At 39.8% G+C, this 25,065-nt stretch overlaps 1 long non-coding RNA gene across 1 annotated transcript in view; it reads left to right on the forward strand.

Annotated features, from left to right (window-relative positions):
- Nucleotides 1-4,283, forward strand: part of LOC138923471 (uncharacterized) — an 83,716-nt gene extending 79,433 nt beyond the window's left edge. Inside the window, exon 5 of the long non-coding RNA XR_011437120.1 lies at nt 3,336-4,283. This is a non-coding gene — a long non-coding RNA (uncharacterized lncRNA). The remainder of the gene's footprint in view (nt 1-3,335) is intronic.
- The last annotated feature ends 20,782 nt before the right edge of the window (nt 4,284-25,065 follow it).

Consider the following 25,065-nt stretch of genomic DNA (forward strand, 5'->3'; position numbering starts at 1 on the left):
CAGCATCTAAGGAATGGTGAAATGATGCCAGCAAGGGACACAGAAAGAGAAGAGAAACACCCCTCATCCTCTTTTCTTTTACCTCAAACATTGGTTGAGTTCAAGACTATTTTCAGGAAATCCTGGAATTTCTACAATTAATCAAATTATGGCAACAGTCAGGGAAGCTGAAAAGCAAACTCCACAGGTCACGGCAGAGAAGGGAGCAGAGAAGGGAGCAGAGAGGGGAAGCAGTCTGGCCTTTCTGCCTGGAGGACATCTATATTTCCAGGTGACATGAAACTAACCAGCTCCTCTTCCCAACAACGGAAAGAAGAGTCTGAACTGAAGGAGGAAAAGGTATTAAGCTGCATAAAGGAAGAAGCTTCTTAAATGGAGGGCAGAGGCATGGAATCCTGTGCATTCTTTTGAAATAGGACCCAAAATTACCCGCCGGATTGGTGTTGGGCCGGGCTAAAGTGCAGGAGGTGGACAGACAGCCTTTCAAAATTCTTCCAGCTAGAAATTTCGGTGATTGTTTGGATAATTCCCCATTCTATCTAATTCTTTTTTAGTCTAGCTTTCCATGGCTCCGTTTATAATAGAAAAAGAGAAAGTTATTCCCCTGTCGCATAAGGCCAAGTCCAGGTTGTATAGAGTAGTGGAATGGAAAAGCCACAGACCCCAGCGTTAGGCAGTGAAAGAAGAAATTCGCAGACCTCGGCATGAAATGAAATGGGAAGATGTGAATTTCACTTCCTCCACGACACGTGGGCTTCTGAAGACCAAGGAGAGACAGGAGGATGCGTCATGATGGGCAATACTCCCATATCTAGCTTACCTGTCTAACTTGCTCTTTGTTTTCTATGATATTTGGATACAAACTGAATTGTAAAATATAACATCAAAGTTAATAGTGTGACTTGAGTGTTAAGTGTGATAAGTCCTGAAAAGGAGATGGTTTATGAGTACACTGACGAGAAATTGAAGAACTCAGACATAAAGTAATAATGAGTTGTGTCAACTAGGAGATGTACGGAAGAAAGGAGAATGAGATTTGAAAATAGATAGTCCATGTGACAGAGAGCTAATTATCTTGATGTCTCATCTTCCAGGAGACTAACAGTCAGTTCACTTGCTAACACTCACCTAGGAGTGAGTCGCAGAGATATTTTTAAACATGCCATTTTCATAATCTAGCCGTGCCTGCATCTGATAGGCAAACCCTTAAGGACCAACTGTTAGAGCAAAATATGAAATACTCTGTTCAGCTCTGTGCTTTAGACGCTGGGAGGTTATTAGCAATTATAAGCCCTTTACCACCATTCAGATGAGTTCCTGAGACTTGCTGCTAGCACTGTGGGATCGCAGCACCTCTGAGTAAATTGCTCCGTACTTTATTCTGTGTCACCATTTTTGTCTGATGAGATTTAACGGTTTTGGAGAGTGGTCTGGGCAGAGGGCTTGAGGGTGTTGGAAGAATCAAAATAAAGAGCAAGACCTAGGTAAGGTTCTAGTTCCAGAACTCCTTCTAATCAGCTTTGTTATCTTGGTTGTTTAGATGAATTAATAGAGTTACATTGTTTCAGGCACTTTACATGAATTAGCTCATTAATCTCTGCAACAACTCCATGAAATAGGTTCTGTCATTATTAGTCCTGTTTTACAGATAAGGAAACTGAGGATCAGAGAGTCTAAGTAATTTATCCAAGGTCACACAGGAAGTAAACCAGAGAGGTCAAATTGTACCCAGCTTTTCCTCCCTGCAGAGTCCACGCTCTCATCTTTCTTGCTATATGGCCTCTCTGAGCTTGTTGGCAATTACCATGTGTAGACAATATACTAGACGCTGTGCTAAACACAGAGCCATGGCTGAGGGCACAGTGTGGACCAAACAGACATGACCCCTGTCCTCATGGGGCTTACAGCCTGGAAGCAAAGGCAGATGTTAAACAAATCATTTAAAATTCTTAAATAATATCCAGTGTGCAAAGAGCTCTGAAGAAGAAAGGGGCATTAGGTTTTTTCCTCAATGAAGTGAGGAAACTAAATTATATAATATCCCTTCCAACTCTATCGTTGTATTCTCTTCAGAAACTTACACCCCAAATAGAATGTAAGCCAACAGTACAAATCATTAGACCCACAAAAATTCTGTTCACCCATAAAGCTTGCTCTGGTCTATGAAAGCCCCATGTTCTCCAATTACAACCACCTTCCTTCTTTCTTTAGGCCTCCTCTGAGTGTCCTACGAGATTTGTTCTAATCCATAACATTGATCGGGTGCCGTAGAGTTGACCAATGTGTCCCCATATGTCATCTCGTTGAGACTTCCCAACAGTCTTGAAAGGTAGATGCAAGTCCTTCCGTTTTGCAAGTAATAGTAAAACTCACTGAGCGCTCTGCTTTGTGCCAGATCCTGAGCTAAGCTCTTCACACACTTTATTCAATCAATCCTCTTCACAACTCTGTGAATTAGATATCATGATACACACTGAGGATGTCAAGGCTTAGTCCAACAGCTGGGAGGTGGAGCAGCAGAGATCCTCTGCTCCATAGCCTGAGCTTATGGCAGCTTGATGGGAGTTAGGACTTTCCCAAGGCCATGCAGCCAGTGAAGGGCAATGTTAGACTTGAACTTGACTCCTTTGTTCTTTCCTCCATAACCCAGAAACCTCTATACCTAGGTCTTCAATATTTGGGCACATAGGCCAGCGGAAAGACATATCGAAAGTAACTCAAGTGTACATAAATTGAGAACATGTTCTACTTCATTTTAAAATGACATATGGCTATTATCAACTTGTTTTTCTGGGAACAAAGAAAGTTTGCATTTATAAGGAAGAATCATTAACAAAAGCATTTCCCATGCATGACTGGGGATGACCCCCGCTGTAGCCTTATTCAGTTTTTGACATGTTTATTATTGTGATAGTAAAAGTCAAGAAACGCGGAAGTGTGGAATGCAGATGCGCCAAAATGAACTTCTAATCTAGTCTGCTGAAAGAAACTGACCTCTGAGCCAGTACAATCATCAAATGTAGATATTGCCCAAGAAAGTGGGCTTTGAAAGCTTTAACGCCCTCAGACATCTCATTGGATTTTTCTATGACTCAGTCTTGCTTCTCAAAAATTCTTATGAGTAGAGAAACTTTGGAGTCTTTCAAGAACATAAAATTGATAAATGACTAATATTATTTACATCAAATACAGTTTAATCTGTAAATGCTATGTAAGGCTATTCAAGGCCTGTGGCCGCCCACATTTTAATATTCAACTATAAATGGGGAAATCTGGCTAATTTTAAGCTGATTTTTTTTTTTTAAGATTTTATTTTCTCCTTTTTCTCCCCAAAGCCCCCGGTACATAGCTGTATATTCTTCGTCGTGGGTTCCTCTAGCTGCGGTATGCGGGACGCTGCCTCAGCGCGGCCCGACGAGCAGCGCCATGTCCGCGCCCAGGACCCGAACCAACGAAACACTGGGCCGCCTGCAGCGGAGCGCGCGAACTTAACCACTCGGCCAGCCCCAAAGCTAAGTTAATTTTTTAAAGATCGAAATTTAAGTTATCAAGAAAGAATTTGCCTGGTATAAAAAGTTATTTATTCTTAGGAAAAAAAACTATAGGCAAAAAAACAGAGAGAAATTAAAACATAAGGGCTCGGGCGCAGACAGAAGAATAAAAAATCAGATTAAAGACATGGGATAATTATAGATCAGATCTTTGAACAGCGATTTACTTCCCTGTCACTAGATGGGGCTCACTAGTTGAGGTTATTTCCCTTCCCGATTTGCATTTTGTGTCAGACAACATAAAGAATTCAACCGGGGTCTGGGTTCAGCATTTTAAAAGATAAGTTATTGGAAGGTATTCAATGGGAATCCTAATAAGATTGACTTTTTTGCCAACCACAATAGTCTTATTGAGCAAAGCTAGCTTTATCCCAATTTAACATGAAATAGGTCACTATTAGAAAAGACAGCTTTATTGTGTTTGTATTTAGGATTAACGGATAAAATAAATAGTTCTTTTCTTCCCACAGTGGTTGATGAGCCAGCTTTATTCTAAATGACTGAAGACTTCTGTTCTTTTCGACAAACACAGTCCTCCAATTAGGAGCTGCAAATAAGATTATATGCCCTGAATAAGTCTGAAAAGGTCCTTTTATAATGAGAAAGTTTGTGTGTGGGAAGTGGAAGCAGCGTGAAGTGCTCACTGTGGCTTCATGAAAAGAGTGACATGAAGGTTTCCCAAGTCCTTGTCTGAGTGCTCTAAAATGATAAAATAAAAATTACAGAAAACAGTGTCTTCCATTCCTTCTTTCTTTTTTTCCCCCTGAAAGCCTTCACATTTAAACTGTAGAAACAAGTCAGTGTTTTTTATTTTATCAGGCATATTTTGGAAACAGTGTCAAAAGCACAAAGACTGTTCGAATACAAGTGAAATTAATTTCAATTAGGGGGTGAAGTTAAAATAGTATTGTCAATATAGGGCATTCTGTATATTTTCACTTAAACACTTTCATGATAGTCACTCTGTTACTATATGATGTAGTATTTTGTTAAATCCTGTCGAATTTGACATATTAAGCTTCCTGGCCTGTGGACACACAGTAGTAATTGTACCCATTAACCTTTCAGATCAACCAGATTTTAATATGCAAATGGATGTTTCCTGGCTGAATAAAGACCCTCCCCACAATGCATGCAAGGACCCAATTGGATGTGGCCCTCACAGCCCCCTGTGGGGGACACAGCTTCCTCTGAACCAAGAGGGGAAGGGCAAGGCTGGCAAGGGAGCAGAAGAGCTGAGAGTCTGTAGGTATAAAGGAAAAATAGCAGTGCCAGATGCAGCTGGCAGAATCACATCGGATCTCCAGATCAACCTCCTCCACAAATATATTATGGGTTCTTATAATATGCCCTACACTATTGTGGCACTGGGGACACAGCAGTAGACAGGACAAAGATCCCTGCCCTTATGAAACTGACATGTTAGCCACTTAACTGTGGGACCCTGTTGTACCTTTCTTTGCTGTACTTTTATCTGTAAAATGGGTATAATAACACCTACCTCTTATGGTTAGTAGATTGGAAACAACATAGCTAAGGGGCCCGACAAAGGCACTGACACCTAGGAGGCACTCAACAGATATTTCATGAATGTATAAATATACTTACTGAATCAGAGACTAACTCTCTATACCTGGTTTCCTAAACTTTTAAACTTTAAAAAAAAATTAAATTGCAGATACTATCTTCTGACGTTTTAATTTTGTGGACACATAATATGCTCACACACACACACACTTTAGAATCATTGACTACCTGAGGAGTAAAAAAGATTTTGTTGAGCTTTAGTTTTTCTAGCTTAAATTGTGGGAAAAAAACCCCTTATTATTCAGAAATAAAGCCTATTTGACTGAGAACTTTCACGTCCACGTGGAACAATTGGCTTTATGGCATAGCAAGGTATAATTTAGACCAGTGGTTCTCTTGGCTGCACATTAAAGTCATCTGGAGGAGCTTTATAAGACATCTAATGCCTATGATGTCTTGCCTATGACAACAAAAGCACAGGCAACAAAAGCAAAAATAAACAAGTGGGACTACATAACACTTAAACACTTCTGTACAGCAAAGGAAATAATCAACAAAATGAAGAGTACCTCCAGAATGGGAGAAAAATATTTGCAAACCATATATCTGATAAGATGTTAATATCAAAATATATAAGGCACTCCTTCTCAGTAGCAAAAAAACAAATAATTTGCAGAGGACTTGAATAGACATTTCTCCAAAAGAGACATACAAATGGCCAATGGGTGCATGAAAAGGTGCTTAGCACCACTAGCCATCAGGGAAATACAAGCCAAAACCACAGTGAGATATTACCTTACGCCTGTTAGGACGGCTATTATAAAAAACAAAAACCAGAAAATAATAAGTGTTGACGAGGACATGGAGAAATCGGAAACTTGTGCACTGTTGGTGGAAATGTAAAATGGTGCAGCTATTGTGGAAAACAGTATGAATGTTCCTCAAAAATTGAAAATAGAATTCTCATATGATCCAACAATCTCACTTCTAGGTCTTTGTCTCAGAAATCAGGATCTCAAAGAGATTTGCACTCTAATGTTCATTCCAGCATTGCTCACAACCTAAATGTTCATTAATAGATTAATGGATACAGAAAAGCTGGTATATACAAACAATAGAATATTATTCAGCCTTAAAAAAGGAGGAAATTCTGTCTAATGCTGCAACATGGATGAAACTTGAGGACTTTATGCTAAGTGAAATGTCAGTCACATACTACAAAATACTATAAATTCCACTGTATGGAAAGTAGTCAAACCCATACAAGGTGGAGGTAGAATGGTGGCTACCAGGGACTGGGGGGAGAGGGAAATGGGGAGTTGCTGTTCACTGAATGTAGAGTTTCAATCATGCAAGCTGAAAAAGGTCTACAGACCTGCTGTACAACCGTGCATACAGTTAACACTGGCCTGTACACTGAAAAATAGGTTAAGAGGGTAAATTTCATTTTGCGTTTTTTTAATCATAATAAAAAATTTAAAAAAACAATGGATGGCCCCATCCTAACCCATTAAATCAGAATCTCTTGGGGGCAGGAGGCGGACAGCCCTTTGCTGTTTTTGCTGATGATGGTGGTGGTGCCTTTCCTCTTTCAGCCGTGCTCACGAGAGAGCTACATGCTACAGGGAAATCTCTATAAAGCTACATTATCTTCCGTTTCTAGTCTCCATCCCCTTACTCATATTTGTTCCCTAATAATAACTGTGATACTTAATAATACTTATTTGGATCAATGACATCATCATCCTTCAAGTTACCTGACCGGGAAACTTGGGTGTCAGCCTAAACTCACTCCCCTCTATCAGACTGTTAATTCCCCTCCCTCTCTCTCTCTCTCCACTACCACATCTTTAGAATGGTTTTTGTCTTTTCTAAAATTAAAATCTGATTATGTTGCTCTCATCTTTGAAAAATTTCAACGAATAGCCTTAGCCTTCAGAATAAAGTCTAAAACAGAGCCAATATGCCCCGTCAGCCTACTCTACCCACTAAAACAGAAGGGGGGAGAGTCAAATTAAAAGAGGGAAGCTCTACATAGTATATTTTAGATCTCTACAATTGAAATTTTTTTCGGAGCACTAATCAAAGTGGGGTTTCAGTTTTGAACGGACCTCGCTGTTTTAAATGTTGCAGTTGATTTGGGCATGGCAGTGTATATTATGCCCAGCTCTCCATTGTCTCACCCTGGCCTGCTGCTCCAGCCTCATCTTCACATACAAATAGTGCTCCATCCTTTCCAATCTACTCTCAGCTCCTCAAACATGCTAACTCTGTGGCCTTCAAACATTTGCACAGGTTGTTTGCACTCTCTGGAACACCTTCCGCATCCCTGCCCTTCTCCACCTGACTAAGGCCTCTTCAGACTTCAAGATCAGCTTATGTGTTACATTGGTTTCTGGGGGACAGGGATGGTCACAGCAGTAGATAATATAACAAACATGGCAGGCAGTGCCCTAGGGCTTTGAGCCTATGCACTTTTACTTCCAAAGCTGGCATTTGAAGCTAACCTGACTAGCTCTACAGAGTTTATAAGGACCCACTCATTCCCTCATCTTTGCAAGTTAGCAAAAGGGAATGCTCTAGAGGAAAGGGCACAAAGCCACAGAATTTTAATTGCAGTTTAGAATTACAAATGTGAGTAAGCCAAAGTTTGCAAAATTTGCAAAACTGAGAAGTCACTATGAATTTTGCAACGATGCCAGGAATGGTTGTGAGTAGGTCCACACAAATATGCACACTAGTTATATAAATACAGAGAGCTTTTTTTCACCCATCCCCAACCACTAAAACCAAACCCAGTCTGCCATTTTTGTCTAATACCCCCTAACATGGAAGACGGAGGGGTCGAATGAGAAGAGGTAAGCTTTATATAGCATATTTCACATCCCTATAATTAATATTTCTTTCTGAGTACTAATCAAATTGGGGTTTAGGTTTTGAGTGGGTCTTGCTATTCGAAATGTTGCAATTGATTTGGATATGCCTTTTGATTTGCTTTTGAGACTATTATCTATTTGACAACCAGGGAAAATTATCTTCTTTGGATATGACCTGCCAAATTTGATCCCTAAGAAACAATGAACATCCATTAGAGGGTGCATCTAAATTAATGAGCAAGAGGGTGTTGAACTGCGTACTCTGTAATTATCGTCTACAATTGTTTCTACATTTAAAACAAATTCTGATATTATTTGCATGCATCATTGAAAACCAATTATTTATACATGTTGCAATTTTGACTCATAAAAAATGAACACTTGTTTTATACTTTTTGAGGAGGGATAAGTGCAATGAATAGAATATAATGGATTCTCTGAAATTATCAGTTACCAAAAATATTTCTTTTTAATCCAAGAAGGCCTGTTTAAATAGGAATGTTTGCATTATTTCATTTGTTTACTTGCTTGTAGTTATTCTTGCTAAAATTTACAAGTCCAATTATTTGAATGTGACATGGGAATTATGTCCAAATAATTGGAGAATACTTTGCCCATTGGTAATTAAAGTTTCTGGGGTGAAAGGAATTTAAAAGATTATGTAAGAGATAACAAATAATATTATCTTCTGTTGAGTAACTGTGCCCTGAGTTCTTTGGAAAGGCAATGGTATTAACTCTTCTGCATTTATACTCAAGTAGGTCTTGAAGGGAAGGTTAATGAACACCAACTACATGGCAGACACCGTCCCAGAAACTGAGAACACAATGACAAATAGAAACCACCCCCCCAGCCCCAACAAGAAACTTACATTTTAGAGGGCCACAGTGTCTGGGAGTTTAAAATATCATGTATAGGAAGTTATCTACTACCCAATATCCTCTCCATCAACACTGACGGAAGCCAAGGCCTGCAGAGCTCTTGCATCGAGTGTAGGAAGGTTCATGAATATTTCAGAGGCTACAAAAATGTCTGCAGGCTCATAATGTTTTGGAACTTATAGGAGAGAAGATTAAATCTGCTGATCTAACAGACAGATGAAGCCACGCTTGCTCACTTCTTCTGCACACCCTTTAGACGTGGGAGACAGCGTACTATAGAGGTTACTGGCTCTGGGGTTAGGCCCTAAGCAGTCTTGCTGTTAATTAGCTTATAAATAAGCAATATATGTAACAACCACTTGCCTCAGTTTACACGTCGGTAAAATGGAAGTAACAATTTCATTCACCCTGTAGGAGTGTTGTGAAGATTAAGTAGATTAATTCCTATATCAGGTCTAGACCCACAGAAGGGCTTAGTAAATGCTAGCTGTTACTGTGAAGATCTCATTCAGCCCCTCTCAATCCAAATCCTTCTATGTCTTGAGAATTCTGCTCCAAATCCTTTGCCAATAGGTCTTTTTAAGATTAACTCAGACGTTTCCTGGGGCTGACTTGACAAGGAGAGGGAGGAGGGAACAAAATTGTCCTCCCTTTCTGCCATCAGGTTTGAAATTACCTTATCAGTGCCTCACTTTTTCGCATACTGCAGGCTTTGGGGCTTTGAAGAATTCCATCTTAAAATGCAGATTCCCCTAGGAGAGGCCTCTTCCAGTCTCAAGGAGAACAGAGGTGACAAATGTGTGGCTCTGTGCTGAGGGGAAGCGAGCGCTTCGCAGCTGCATTCGCAAACACTGCATTTGGAAGGAAAAAAAATCCTGGCCCGACGCCACCTTTTTCCCTGATGCCCTGAGAACGGTTGCAGGTCCTTCCCCAAAGTTACATCTGTGAAAGGCAGAACTGGCAGGAACAATTCTCAATGCACAAGTGTCTGGAATGCCAGGCAGATGAAGTGCTCAGAGGAGCCGAGAGAAGAGCCACAAATCCCTCCCTCCATCGACGTTCCTTCAAGGAAGCAGATAGTGAAGCCTAAGGTTTAGACAGCCCACACGTATTTTTTCACTCTTAGATTGCTGAGGCGGGGAGAGGGCAGCATATTGAAGTGAATATGGAATCAGGTGGTACTTCTCGTCCCTGCTGATCTAAACCCTGCTGCGGTGGCGGGTCAAGCTGCTATCTGTGGAAGAAGTGAAATGGAGAAGGTGACGTGCTGTCTGACGGGACCACTGCTGTCCAGTTGAAATACAGTGTGAGGCACAAATGTGAACCTGTGATTTTAAACTTTCTAGGAACCACATCTAAGAAAAGGAAAAAGAAAGAGGAGAAATTAATTTTAATTATGTATTTTAATTAACCCAGTATGTCCAGGACATCATCATTTCACTGAAGAATCAATAAAAAAATTATTAGTAAGCTCTTTTACATGCTTTTTTTCATCCTAAATCTTTGAAATCCAGTGTGTATTCCATACCTACAGCACATCACAATATGGACTGACCACATTTCAAAGAAGCCGCAATTCAATAGACACATGAGCCTAGTGGCTACCGTTTTGGACAGAGCAGGATAGATCCTTCTTTGACAAGTAAGATAAAGCAGAAAATTTCCAGATTGCCAGACCAATGAAATGCCTTCCATCTGAGTGACTGGGACAATCTGAGATTCATCTTTATAAGTTACAGGCTTTTCAGCCCCAAACTGCGAACTGTCACTTGCTCTCTCTTCTGGTAGCAGGAGGCAGCAGCCACTCTATCCCAAAGCCCTGTTCCTGGGCATCATTTATGAAGTATCTTTTTGGTTGATTTCTTTCCATTTCCAAAGTTTCCAAGAAGGTCAGTGTTAAGACTCCTCTGGGCACTCACAGCTACTTTTAAAGGCTCCTGGTTCTTCCTGACAAAAGCTAGGGCTGGGTAAGAGTCAAGAGCTGGGAAATCCCTGATCAACTTTAGAAACAATGCAGCAAATGCGGAGAATGGATTACTGCCTCAAGCTCTCGCTAGGGGAAGCGGGGGAATGGATGAGGGCTTCACTCAGTCCGCCATGATTTCCTTTGCTTGCAAACATTACCACCCTGTCCTCAGGAATCCACAATTCATGACAAACGCTTCTCTCCATCACTCTCCTAGTCACAGAATCATTCCTCTAAGGCTATCTCCTGCGGACACTGGTTTTCTACGGCTCACAGAGACATTTCTCATCCTCCCATACCCCAAGAGATCCTACAGATCTCAGCCCAAAGGTCTGCATCTTAAGGAAATCGTTTACTGACCTACAACTACAACAATTACTCATAAGACCAGTGTATCTTTTTTTAGCTCCCTGCAATTTTCTCTCATTCATGGTACTTCTCCTATTTTATAATTATTACCAATCTGGGTAATTATAAAACTAATATCTATTCCCCCTATGTTTCCTGGGGGTAGAAATGGATCTGTTTTGTCCACTTTTAACAGAGAAAATATGTGACCCAACAACCCTATGGATTGAATTAAGAATTTAATACTACCTCGAGCACAGGAAAACTCAGTCCCAGCCCTCAACCAAATCTTCATTCACTGTTTTGCTGCTTCTTGTTTCATTTTGTGTTTAAACCTAGACAGTCCTTCTCTGGCTCCTGTTTAAACCCTTCCTGAAGGTGCCCCCCCCGGGTCCGCAGGGCCCCCTTTGCATTGCCAAACGCCTCCCTCCCTGTTCCTCACCTGGTATTTCAGAGACCGTTAGAATGTTTCCTCTGTTCTATGGATAGACCAAGAACTCACTGTGTTCCCACTGCTGTATCCTTGAAGGGAAGGAAGCCATTACCTGAAACCCCTATGTTTTGTTGTGAACAGCAACTGCAAAATCCCATCAAAATGCTTAAGGGAAAATATTGGAGAATCAAAAAGACAGACCATAAAGAAGCTTGATGTCAAGGTGACTGCATGTTCACATACTTCCTAAGTCAGCCTGGGGTTCATTTTCCACTCTTTCTGCCCTTAGCTACGACTTGCTTCAAGATCCTGCCAAATGAATTAAGAATTTAGAAAGCTTCATGCAGGCTTCCTATTTTCCACAGATGACAATACACTAAAGGTCCTCTGGAGACATTTTGGTGGATGGAATATTACTGCAAGAGAGTGATTCAGCCTGGTGCCAGCAAGGAGTTCTTGTTCAGAAAGACTTAGTGCCCGAGACAGTGTGTTTGGATGGTCCCTCTGGCTTCAACGAGCATCATGATTCAGTGAAAATAATTCTCTTAGCAGCTTAAGGGGTCTCTGATTGCATGTAGGTCTGTGTCTGTGAATGCCAGTATAAGGGACAATGAAACCTTTTGTTTTCTAGGCTACGCTGTGTGCTAGTGACTTACGACGAGCAGGACCTGTTCTTAGAGAGAAGAGCTGAACATTCCTCTTTGTGGTTTGCAAAGAGACCAAAAGAAAACCTGCACAAAACTATTAACAACAGCCAATCCTTGCTGAACATTTTCACATCAGTCCTCTGAGACCGACACAGTAAGGACTTTTTGGTCATTGCACAGCTGGGGAAACTGACTCTAAAACCTCTTGCAAGACTAATAGTAACAAAGTCAGAACTTGAACACATATTTCCCTACTACATCCACTATTCAGTATTATCTTCTCTCTCAATTTTATTTTTAAATTTAAGGCCATAATTTATTATCTTTAGAATGACTATTTGTGGAGGACTGATTATACAAACACGAGGTGCTATATGTTTATTGCATTTTGCAAGTGACTTGAAAATTATCTTAACCTACTGACATGCTTCAGAAAGTTTGCTGAAGGGCGTAGCAATCATGTGTATGTCTGCAAAATATAGTATTGTTTCTGGAAACGTAGAGTCAATGACATAGAACATAATTACTTATAACCAGGGGATCTTTTATTAACTAGAGATTTTTTTCAGCAAGTTGTCCTACGGAGTAGGCATCAAAGGAGAGAGAGAGTACGTGTACAAAGAAAATACCCTCTTTCACGCAGCAAAGAAAAGGGCATTGTAAGAAAGAACTGTACACACACACAAACACATCTCTTCTCCTTTTCCTCCAGGTCTTAATAAAAACTCAAACACAGCTTCTGCAAAGAAGCTTTGCAGGTTAAAAAATAGATGCCCAGGGCACTGTGATTCAATCAATCAAACCCTGGACTTAACAGCACAATTGAGCCATTTTCTTTTTATTACGACAGTTCATAAAATTGGGGGGAATAAAAGAAAACGAAGCCCATGCATAATCCTACTATGGATTCCAATAGGACTACTTCCAGTTGGAAAATTCCCTTCCAGTTTCTCTTAATATGTATTTTTTTCCCCTAAAGACCCTGAGATGTAGTTATCTTCTTTGAATCCTATCAAAAATTTCAGAAGAAAAATTTAAGTTTAAATATCATCACACTCTTGCTCCTGTGGTGATCATTTTATATTTACTTGGGGAGTTTTTTCAGAGGTTTATCTCCTGGGCAAAAGTTTTTGCTTCACAAGTTGTGCTCAAGTTAAAGAGAACCTATTAATACTGTCCTTGGCTCCCACACTGAGCCCAGTGTTTGGTCAAAATGCAAATTTATGTGACTACATATATTACATAATAATCTCCTTCTCCACTCTCAAATTACTTTAACAAATGAGGCCCATCATTTGTATTAACTAATTGAAATTTATTATCATTACTTCAGGGCAAAGCACCATGCAGGTGACATTAATAGATGTAGGGTAGTACATAATTGACAGTTTGTACCATTGGGTCATGCTGAATGGTGTTTAAATAATGCCAGGGTTCAAAAGATTAAATTCCACTACAGATTTGGTCATTTTCAACAAAGTAACTTAATTTACAGCATCTGATTTGCATAATCCCTTAGCCTTTCAGGTAGGATTATTGAGAGAGACATTAGGAGATTGATCCTACATTTCCAGGTATAACGTTTCAGAGTTGAATTTGATACTTTGATCTCACAGGTAGATTTTTTTTTTAAAGATTTTTTTTTCCTTTTTCTCCCCAAAGCCCCCCAGTACATAGTTGTATATTCTTCGTTGTGGGTCCTTCTAGTTGTGGCATGTGGGACGCTGCCTCAGCGTGGCTTGATGAGCAGCGCCGTGTCCACGCCCAGGATTTGAATCAATGAAACACTGGGCCGCCTGCAGCGGAGCGCGCAAACTTAACTACTCGGCCACGGGGCCAGCCCCTCACAGGTAGATATTTTAAAAATATTTGTCAATTGGATATTTTGCCACCTAAAATATGTTTCTATTCTAGTGGCGTTTCCCATCCAAGTGACAGTCATGGACAGAAGGAAAGAAGATATTTGAATTTGTCCTTGAAAAAAGAAAAAAAGTATAGCACCTCTACTTAAAAAAATACAACCAAAATCCAATTCGGCTCTTGCTGGCAAACTAAATTCTCTGTTATCAATGTGCAGGTCATATCCAGGATTCTCTTGAAAAATCAAGAGAGAATTACTTTTCTGATGACTCTGAGCATAATCGTCCTCAATAAATAGTAAAGGAGGCAGATGGACAGCTCATATATTCTGAATATGTTTCACAGCTGAAAACTTTGGAAAGAAGCCATATATGGTTTTGGTCCTCTAACTTAAAAAAGAAAGAGTTGGGAACTTTTAATGGTCTTTATGGTCTTCACTTTTGTGAGGAATCTGCATATGCTATCTCTCAGCTGCTGCTTTAATCTTTTATGATTATCTTTGAGGTCCGTTATGCTCCTTTGACCTTAAATTTTTGAACCTTTTATTTTGTATGTTAAGTTCAAATTCCATAGCAACCTTCTCATCCACCCACTCGTCCATTTCTGGTTCCATTCATTCCTCCATCTACTAACTCACTCAGTTGTCCTTAATTCATAGCTCTTTAGGGGCTGCAAATATGATGTAAGGTAAGACACAGACCCTGGCCTCAAGAAACTTAAAGTCAATCCTTAAATGACATTATGTGCCAAGAATCACATATTGCTAAAGAGGCAGATTCTCCCAGGATAAGTCACTTGCTGTGTGTAATTTGAGAGGTACATCTTTTTAAGTATATTAAGAAATTAAAGAGGGAAAAAAGGAGGATTAGGTTATGGAGAAGAGAGTGGAGAAGAATTGGAGAAACTAACTGATCTGACAAATACATAGTGCGCTGTTTATTTACCATTGTAGAATAGTCGTTCAAACAAAAATGATTAATTACATTATTAAATAGTTAATTAGCAATGTTTAAATCCTGGCTCTGGTTGGCCAGAGATTGAATCCATTTCTAATGTGTGCATCTGTTAGCTCTACTAGAGAAAAACTTCAAAGCCTGGAGAATATAAGGAGGATGAAAGGGGTTGGGGGCAGGATGGAAGTAAAATTTATCATTTATGATCCATGTGTGAAAGACTTTAATTTGGAAATAGTATCTTTTGTAGAGGTTCTTAATTGACCTTCCAGTGACCAGCTTGGTCATAATACCCTTGTGCAGGAGAATGAGAAACAAAAGTCATGAGAAGAAATTGGTTCGTGTTTACTCTGGGCCAAACCCAGTAGACCCAAGGAAATGAGGCTTACAAGGAAAACTGAGAGTGCCAGGGAGCACAGAGGTACTCTTAAGGCTTTCCTTGGACATTTAGAGTTTTGTTGCTTTTTGTTTTTTGGGATAGGAATAGATATTTAGAAGAAACACCTCAGGGTAAGTATTATAAACAGATTCTTCTCTTCTTAGTGCTATGGTGGGAAGTAACGTGTCAGGATGGCCAGGGAAATGAGAAACGTTTCTTGAAATTCTAGATGACCACATAGAGTTTATTTTTTCCTCTAAATAATTTTTGAAATTATTTTGCAAAGTTAGAGCAGAGGATTTTGGCTGCCCTTATGAATTATTCTAATGGGACGGTCACAGGAGGTGGTTTTTCTGAAGAGTAAATGGAGAAAGAGTCCAACTTCCATGTTTCATTTCACCACAAAGTTCCCCAATCTGTTCTTCCAGAAGCTGGTCACATGACAACCTAGAAATGATCCGGTGGGTCTCCAGGAGGCTTGTCAGAGTCTGGGTATTGTGCTTCGCCCACCTTTAATGCTCTCTCTCTTTTTTCTCTCCACTCTCCTTTTCTCTGTCTTTTGCTTTTGTTGTTGTTGATGATATCACATTTAGTTGCAGGCATCAGTCCTTGTCAGTAAATTCAACATATTCATAGTTGGCAAATTTACAACATTGATAAAGTAGGAAACATTCACTTTTCATAATACAAAACCTCAAATTTCATCTGTGTCGAGATTGGATTGTATCAACTTAAGTAAGCTACCAACTTACTGTAAAAAACGGAAAAGAAAATCAGGAAAGGAGACATACTTTTCACTCTTTACCCTTTTGTTCTATTTGAAAATTTTACTGTAAATATATACCTATTTTTTAAACTCTATATGATAGTTAATTAGTTAATTAATTAAAGCCACCTCGGAGATGTGTTTCAGCAACGTTCATTGAGATATCTCAGGAAAAGGGCATCTGAGGTCCAGTGCTGTTCTCATTCAGATTTAGAGCAATCAAGGGAAAAAACACAAAAGCTGAAATATTCAGGAGAAGGAAGATTTGTTTACATCATTTAAATTTATCCCAAACTATCAAAGACCAAAGCAAGTACTGAAATTTGCTGGAACAATTGTCTCTGCAAAATGGGACAGCATTTTATTGCCTCTCTGTCTGCTGTTAACAAGCTAGAAAACAAAGCTAGTGACAACTACAGTCAGCGAGTGACAGACGACATGGTTCTCATCAGCTCAATCTCTCTGTGCAGCCTTCAGTAGACTCTAACTTTTTAGTACCTTCTACTCGCTCATAAATCCTGAGGCTAAGGTTGAGGGTAGCTTCCCTGGGAACATGATCAGCCTCTCCTGGGCAGAAGAGAAGCCTGCTGGGCAGCTTCAATAGAACCAGGTGGAGGGAACAATGGGTCTGAGTCTGCCCCATGGATATAAATGTAGCCACTCAAGGACTAGGGAGATGAGGTTTGGGAAATCGGTGTGAAACTAGTGAAAGAGAATACAATCCAAGACCTTGGCTAGGACACTACACGCAATGAGAAGAGGTGTGTGAATTTCCAGTTAGTTCCTCACGCCTGGTCTCATGACCTACCCAAGTTCCTTTTCCAATCACTCCATGATAACCAAGCAATATTACCTAAGTCTTATTCTCCTTCACTTTTGCCTTCTCTCTGGCACTTGTCACTCTTGACTATATTTCTTCTACTCACAGACGCTTTTTAGAGGACAAGACTATGTCTGATAATAGTAATAATATTAATAATTACTACTTATTATGAAATAACTTCCATGTACCTAGTAGCTTGCATAAGCCTCTTACTTGATCCTTAGAACTGCCCTTTGATGCCTCATAGGTGTGATTACGGCCTGGAAAATGGAGCTTAGAGAGGTGAAGAGATTTAATTTACATTTCTGATGTCACATTTCTAGTGTCCCTGATCTTGTTACTTCCTAATAATGGGACGTTAAAGTGAATGACCTACAGAGTATCTACTTGCTTTAGCACTGTGACAGTTACAAGGAAGTGGGCCTGTTAGAAAGAGCATGAATTTTAGAAACAGATCCTTGATCCTGATACATGAAAGATGCTCAGGAATTGATAGTTACCACCACCACCACTCCATTGTCATCATCATTGGCATCGTCCTTATCGTCGTCATCAGACTTGAGCTCTCCTTTCTAGGAACTCTTGTTCTTTCCAGTATATTACACTTCCTTGTAATTGCGATGGTGTCCATAGCATGGTAGGTACCTTTTAAACATTTCTAAAATATTTGTTGATGGGTTAACTGATTGCAGTTTGTCTTTCCAGATGTAGTATTATTGACAAAAGAACAAATCAGTAAAGTAACAAATTGGTAAGCTGTTCTGCAAATCAGACTATAAAGATTTTTTCTACAAGGTCCTTTCCTGAGTTTTAGGACCCAGGACCTACAGGAGCCCAGCACAGACGGGAGAGCCTTCAGGCTCCCCTTCAGCCACCGTCTCCAGCTAGAAGTCCAGGGAACAAAGAGTCACTAGACAGCATAAACCAAGGAAATCAGAGCAATCTTCAAGAAGCAAAAACCCCCAAGACAGTAAGTGTAGTCCCAGTTAAATGCTTTGTTAGACTGAAAGGAAGACGTCCTCATATGTTTTAATCTTTTGACCTTGTTAATGGAAGGCATGGAGTAAAATTGTGTTTACCTGAATTTTACTACAGCAGAGCTAAAGGAAATCAGCTAACGTCGGAAGTTAGTATAAATGTCTTAAAAACTTCATCTTCTGAAGCCAATTGTAATATTGCCACTCAAATGAAAATGAAAAAAAAGTGCTTCCAAATGCTAAAAGAGATTTCTATCTTCCCATCATTTCAACAGCAACCACTATAAAACATGCTCTAAAACAAACACAGAGCACTAAAAATTCCACTGTTTAAGCTAAAAGTCAAACATCTGTCTCACTGCCTTCTAGTTTCACCTGGTTTGCTGAGGGTCTCAACTAAAACCACAGAAATTTGGAGCTTTTCACCCTCACATGCATTTTAAAGAGTTAGTTCTGAGATTTTTAATCATCTTTATTAGTTAACCATGGCTTCTCTTTCAGCCTAAACAGATATGGAAAGAAGGACCATCTATGGAGTGGAATCAGCCTCGTGTGTCTAAAGGATGTGGGGAGAGGGTGCAGGATGATGCTGAAGGGCTGGACAGACCTGGGTTTGAACCCTGCCTCTGCATTTTCCTTTCCAAGTGGCCTCGGCGTGTTACTTAATCTTTCTGAGTCTAAGTTTCATGTTTATGAAAAATGATATCAATAATACTTGGGTCATAGGGTTGTTGTGAAAATTCAAAAAGAGAGGTTATAAAGTTTTTGCCCAGCATCTAAAAAGGGCTCAGGAATGGAAACCATTATACCATTTTTGTCCTTCTTCACATGGATGGAGGGTAATTAATCATAACTATCTATCAGTCACTGAGCACCTATTATATACCATGTATGTATGCATCTAATACTTAAAACTGTGTTGCAAGACCAGTATCATTACCCCCATGTTACAGCTAAGCCACCCAGCTACCATGCAGTGGAGCTAAGATTCAAATTCAGGTTTGTTTCCCTCTAAAGCCTGGGTCCATTCTACTATCCTCCACTGCCTCCTCAAACCCAAGAAAAAGATTCAACTAGTCCCGTGAACATTGGTAGTTTTCAATAGGGAATTTCCTCTTCAACAACCTATTCCCAGTTGCCAGCCTCTTGAAAGGCAACTTTTTGCAACTTATCATAATTGATCATGAGCCAGGGACCCTAACCAGCCCCGTGCTCCAGCATCTCAGTAATGAGACCCACAAGCCTTAGACTTGTCTGGGTCATTCGGTGTGTCTGGTCTTGGATGGCACATGGTTGTGAAATCTTCAGACTCCGAGAAACTATCACCTGTCAGGTCCAGCAAAAAGTTTGATTCGTAAGCGTCTTAGTCTGTTTGGGATGCTATAACAAAAATACCACAGACAGGGGGGTTTAAACAACAAATATTTATTTCTCACAGTTCTGGAGGCTGGGAAGTCCAAGGTCAAGGCACAGACAGATTCAGTGTCTGCTGAGAGCCTGCTTCCTGGTTCATAGATGACCTCTTCTTGCTCTGTCCTCACACAACAGAAGTGGGGAGGGCGCTCTTTGGGGCCTCTTTTAGAAAAGCACTAATCTCATTCATGAGGGCTCCATCCTCAGGATGTAATCACCTCTCAAAGGCCCCACCTCTAAATACCACCACATTGAGAATTAGGATTCAATATATGAATTTGGGGGAGACACAAACATTCAGTCCATAGTACTAAGTCAATATTTGCAAGAATAAAATCAGCATGTTATCCCCTGTGGAACTGTTCATTATTCCCTCTGATCATCTCCTTCCCATTGGTTTGATTTCTGATGTGAGCTCTCAGCATCATGTGCTACATGAGTGATGGAGAACACACTACAGTTTCACATCAACCACACAACCCACCCACAGCTCCTGTAGGCAGCCTGATATTTTGCCCTTATGCTGTACTCTGGGAAGAGGATAGGTGGTTGGTGAAAGACTCACTGAGGACAGTATGTACAAGTTACCCCAGCTGCCATCTCCAGGCTCAACATTTCTGAAATTATCTTTGTATGTAAGTTTACAAAGGTGAACAAATCTTTTAACCAAGTTATCACCTATGTAAAATGAAGGACTTGGTTTATGTTAGATTCTTTCCAGCTTTCCAATAATATAATTATACTATTCTACATGATCACCCAACCCATCAGTCACCCCAAAAGTAGAAGACAGTCTTAGAATACGTGATGACAAATTACATCTATATTCAGGAGTTGTTGATACAGAGTATCTTAAAAGCCTTTATGAATTCTTTTAGATTGAATGGATTACAGTCACTTAGAGTAAAAAGAATCCACCGCTAATGATACGTGTCTGTATCTTTCAAAGATTACAAATATTGGTCTGTAACATAATGTGTCGCTAAATAGTGAGCTCTCTTGTCATTAGTATTCATCTTATCTCATAAAAATAATAAATTCATGACACATAAAGACAAGTGATAACTAACATATGAAACCAAAAACACTTAAGTGCACCAGTAGGGCAAAACTCTTTTTTTTAAACAATTTCATTTTCCTATAATTTGCATGATTTCAAGTTAATGAAAAAATCCTTAGTAAAACAAATCTTATCTTAAATGCATTCAGAAATGGTTTGTTTTTCTAACTAAAATAGATTATCTTAAATTTACCTATTCACCGTTTCCCAAGAAAGGGCTTATGTAAAACATTCATTAAAATAGATTTTCAGGCCCATTTTGTAAGGCAGGAGATTGGAGTAAGCATACTTAAGCTACCATTTTGATGGAATCCGAAGGATTTTCGTTAAAAGCTGAAATACTTTGAACCCAATATTTAAGCTTCAAACAAAGCTTCAAGCACTAGAGGAAATGTAAGTTAAATTTTGAGTCAAGTCAACCTAAGATCCTTAGCTGAAAAAGTACTTATGTCCTTAAAAATACATGTTAGATCAGATTCTTATAAGTATTTTGGTGTGCACACGTACAAACACATGTACTTTTCTCTAGTGAATTCTGCCCAGCCAACTGACCACTCATTTTGAGACACTTAAAAAATATGATTATTTCTACATTCATTTAACAAATTTTTTTATTGAATCCTTGTCTGTGCCAAATGCAAAACCCAAAACAACTCAAAGTAAAAGCATCAGAAAACACAAATGACAACCAAGCTATCAGGGAATCAGAGAGAAAAATTCATAAGGTGGGTAAAGCCCCATTGTGCTATTGAAATTAACTCATCAAAGAGCCAAAATATTGAACCCTTTCCTGGGGTCACAGAGATGAACACATCAAACAACTGCAAAGTAGGTCCTCCTTGATGACAGGGATTGGGTCTTATTTGTCTGTAGGTCTCCAGCAGCCAGCATACTGCCCACCACATAGAAGGTGCCCAAATAAATTTGCCTTCTTTCAGGATCATAAGCCACTGTAGGACACTTAAATATATTTGAGAAAACGTGAAATCACTGTTTACTAGCCCCATTATCAATAAGATGCAAGGTATTTGGGGTGGTTTTAATTCAAAATTATCAGATCTAATTGATGGAGGTGTGCTGGTGACAAGAGGTGGCTTTGAGGGACTTTGCCCTGTTTTCCATTCTCTCCCCCCTCAATATACATACTCATAATTCTTTAACATGGACCATCGATGTTTTCTTAACCTGTTGATATGGATTCCACAAAAGAACCTCAAAGCCTTCTCGCTCCAGTCCTCACTACCACTTTGTCACTCCCTGTCCCCCACTGATGGCTCTGGTGAGCACTCGTTCTTAGGGGCAGGCTTTTGTTAAATAACTGGTAGCCCCTGGAAATGGAATTTTCAATGAGTAAATGACTCCAGGATCTTGTTATGATAACCAACAGGACAAACTAGACTAGTCAAGAGAATCACAGGTTTCCTGTTGCAAAGACAAATTCATCTTTACTGATCAAATGAAAATGCAAATTTAGGGAAAACAAATCAGGTTATTTGGAGGACAGTATGTACTCGGAGGATATTCATGTCATTGTGGTTTCCTGAGGAAAGGGCTTCTATTTTGCTTGCAAGCAAAATGCCAATTCTAATTATTCAAACTGACATCCCACAGGACTTCTTGTGAAAACTGAGGTAGGTCCAGCAGAATGGGCAGGAACTGGGGTTTTCATTTTGGAAACTAGGAGAGGTCAGCAACCTGTAGGTAGCTCTGACAAAGAGAATTCTTGAGTGGCTGAATCCAAGTCTCTCAGTAACAGAAGCTGGTTGAGTAATTTTGGGTGGGAATACTTCCTCTGCCAGCTCATCTTCTCTTAGTGCAATTAAATAAGCCCTTTCTTAAGTAAAAGCCTTTTGGTGCGTCCACACAATGTGAAACATAAAGATGAAAAGTGTTGTTTGAGATTATCGAATGAGATAGTCTTTGAAAAATTGGTGCATATTTTATTGTAATGATGATGATTATTAGGAATATTATTAATGACTAAGATCTCCTAATAGGGTATATCAATTATCTACTGCCACAATAATGTTCCATAACAAACAACTACAAAACATACATTATATACAAAGATAAACATTTATTTAACTCATGAGTAGGCATGTTGACCAGTTTGGGCTGGGCTCAGCTGGGAAGTTCTTCTGGTCTTCTCCGAGTTCACTCACAGGGGTGGTGGTTGGCTGGCTGTCACCAGGTCTTGATGGGCTTGGCTGGGAGAATGGGGCAATTCCACTCTTCTCCATGTGATTCTCATCTTCCAGCAGAAGAGCTTGGACATGTTCTCATGGCAACAGCAAAGGGAAAGAGTAAGAGCAAGCCCAATATCACAACCTCATTGCAAACCTCTGCTTGCATGTCATTTGCTAAAATCTCATTGGCCAAATCAAGTCACATGACTGAGTGCAGGATCAGAATGGGAACAAACAGCAAGTTTCATGGCAAAGAATGTAGATACAGAGGAGTGAAGAACTGGGGAAAATAAAGCAATCGATCTACCACATGGGGCAAGCTATTTTTGTTTATCTTGGAGTATTCATCTGTGATACTTTATTCTTATAGAATTAAAAGGGAATTTTGCCTTTATTAGAATCTATTAAAGCAGCATTTCTCAAACTTTTTTGACTGCAACCTACAATAAGGAATACATTATACACACAATGTGACTCATTTCATACAAACGTTTCACAAAACATTTCTTCCTCTTACTATGAACATTTCTTTCTATTATACTATTTAATTTTTCAAACTGCCAGTAGTCCTCTAAATTAACTTCAGGATTCTCTAATGAGTCATAATCAAAAGTTTGAAAAACATAATTTAGGGGCTTTAGCCTTCCCCAATCCCTTTCTTGTTTTGGGGAACAGCCCACAAATGTCTAGAAGGGCCAGAGAAGCCAAGTATAATATCTGAATTGGGTATGTCACAACACAAATACAAATGACTCATAGAATCCAGAAGTGTGGGCATGAGCAGTCTGGGACCCAGCTTCACCTGGCCATCTCCAGAGCCATGGTGGCTTCTGACATTTTGAGGCTGAGAGATGGCAGAAGGAAAGAGAGGAGAGTGTTAATATTCATTGAGACACTTTGCTAAATTCTTTAATATAGCAACATTTTCACAAGGAAACTGAAGCTTAGAGAAAATAAGTTAGCCAAGGTCACACAATATTTGGCAGAGCAGGGATTTACAGGTCTCAAGTGCCTCATAGTCCAATGAAACTACAACCCCATCTTCCATCAAAGGCCCCATTTTCATGGCACAGTAGGAAGAGAGAAGGATGAGTCAAATTATTCACACTAATAATAATTCACACTAATGTGTGACATAAACATGCATTTAACAAGGATCCACCAAGAGTAAGACACCATTTTGTGGTATATTAAGAAGGGTATGTAGAGCCAGCCCTGATGGCCTAGCGGTTAAGTTCGGTGCACACTGCTTCGGTGGCCTGGGTTTGCTTCCCTGTCTCAGAACCACACCACTGGTCTGTCAGTTGCCATGCTGTGGTGGTGGCTCACATAGAAGAACTAGTAGGACTTACAACTAGAATATACAACAATGTCCTGTGGCTTTGGGGAGAAAAAGAAAAAAAGAAAGCTATGAAAGGGGGATCCTAAATGAAACAAGGATCTTATTAGAAAATGTAGGCATTCAGCAGTTAGGAAAACTGCAATTTAAAGAGTTGCAGCTTTTACTTCATAAGTATGTGTATGGTGGAAGGAGGCCCAGGTGGAGATTTGAGTTTACTTTTGAGGCAGATTATTGTTTTTGTTCATTTACTTGTTTGTTTTTTCTGGAACAACCACCACTTTGGGGACTATTAGTTATGCAAATCTAAAGCATATTCCACCCGTTGTTTATGGGAAAAGCCCATTGCAAGGAAGTAACCTGAATTTGAAAATGCAGTGTTCTGTTGATTCAGGTAAATTTGGAAGATGTTTTAAAGAAAGCTGCATCTCTGCAGACCATTTGTCCCTTAAAGAGCCGTTACTCTTCTCAATATGACTCTGGATTGCTTGTACCTCTTTAGCATTATGTGTCCTTGGAGAAGTTTGTATATGTTTCTCATCTAAGTTGTTGTCCACAGGGCATCAGAAAAAGAAATGGGCTAGGCTCAGTGCAGTTGAAACTAAAATGGACTAGTCCTACATGTGGTGTTATATGAGACTAAAGGACCCAGATGCTGAGAAATGCACTAATGTCAGACTAGTGTTGTGGTGTCTTGGGAGTAGGGGGTTGACAAGGTATGGCCACATTTCCCTGGGCTTTTGTGGGAAAAAAAAAAAGAATATTCCACCCTCCAGTGACCATGGGAGGCAGTCATTCCTAGAAGAGAAAATAGAGATCGGGAAGATTGGGTTTGGGCTGGGAAGAAGAGGATAAAAATCCCTCTCTCCGGGACTCTAAATTTTAGCTTGACTCCAAACCCCATCCATGAGTGCAGGACCCCAGGTGTCGGGAAGTAAACTAGCCATTGTCACATGGCAACAGGGTAGAAGAGAGGAAGAGAGGTAGGTGAACCAGTACTCCCAAGGATGGGTCTGGCACTGGGCAGTAGTTGTAAGCAGATCTCTATGTTATAATACTCTCTCTCATGTCCTCTGTTCT

Source organism: Equus caballus, chromosome 3, assembly GCF_041296265.1.
Source record: "Equus caballus isolate H_3958 breed thoroughbred chromosome 3, TB-T2T, whole genome shotgun sequence".
NCBI lineage: Eukaryota > Metazoa > Chordata > Mammalia > Perissodactyla > Equidae > Equus > Equus caballus.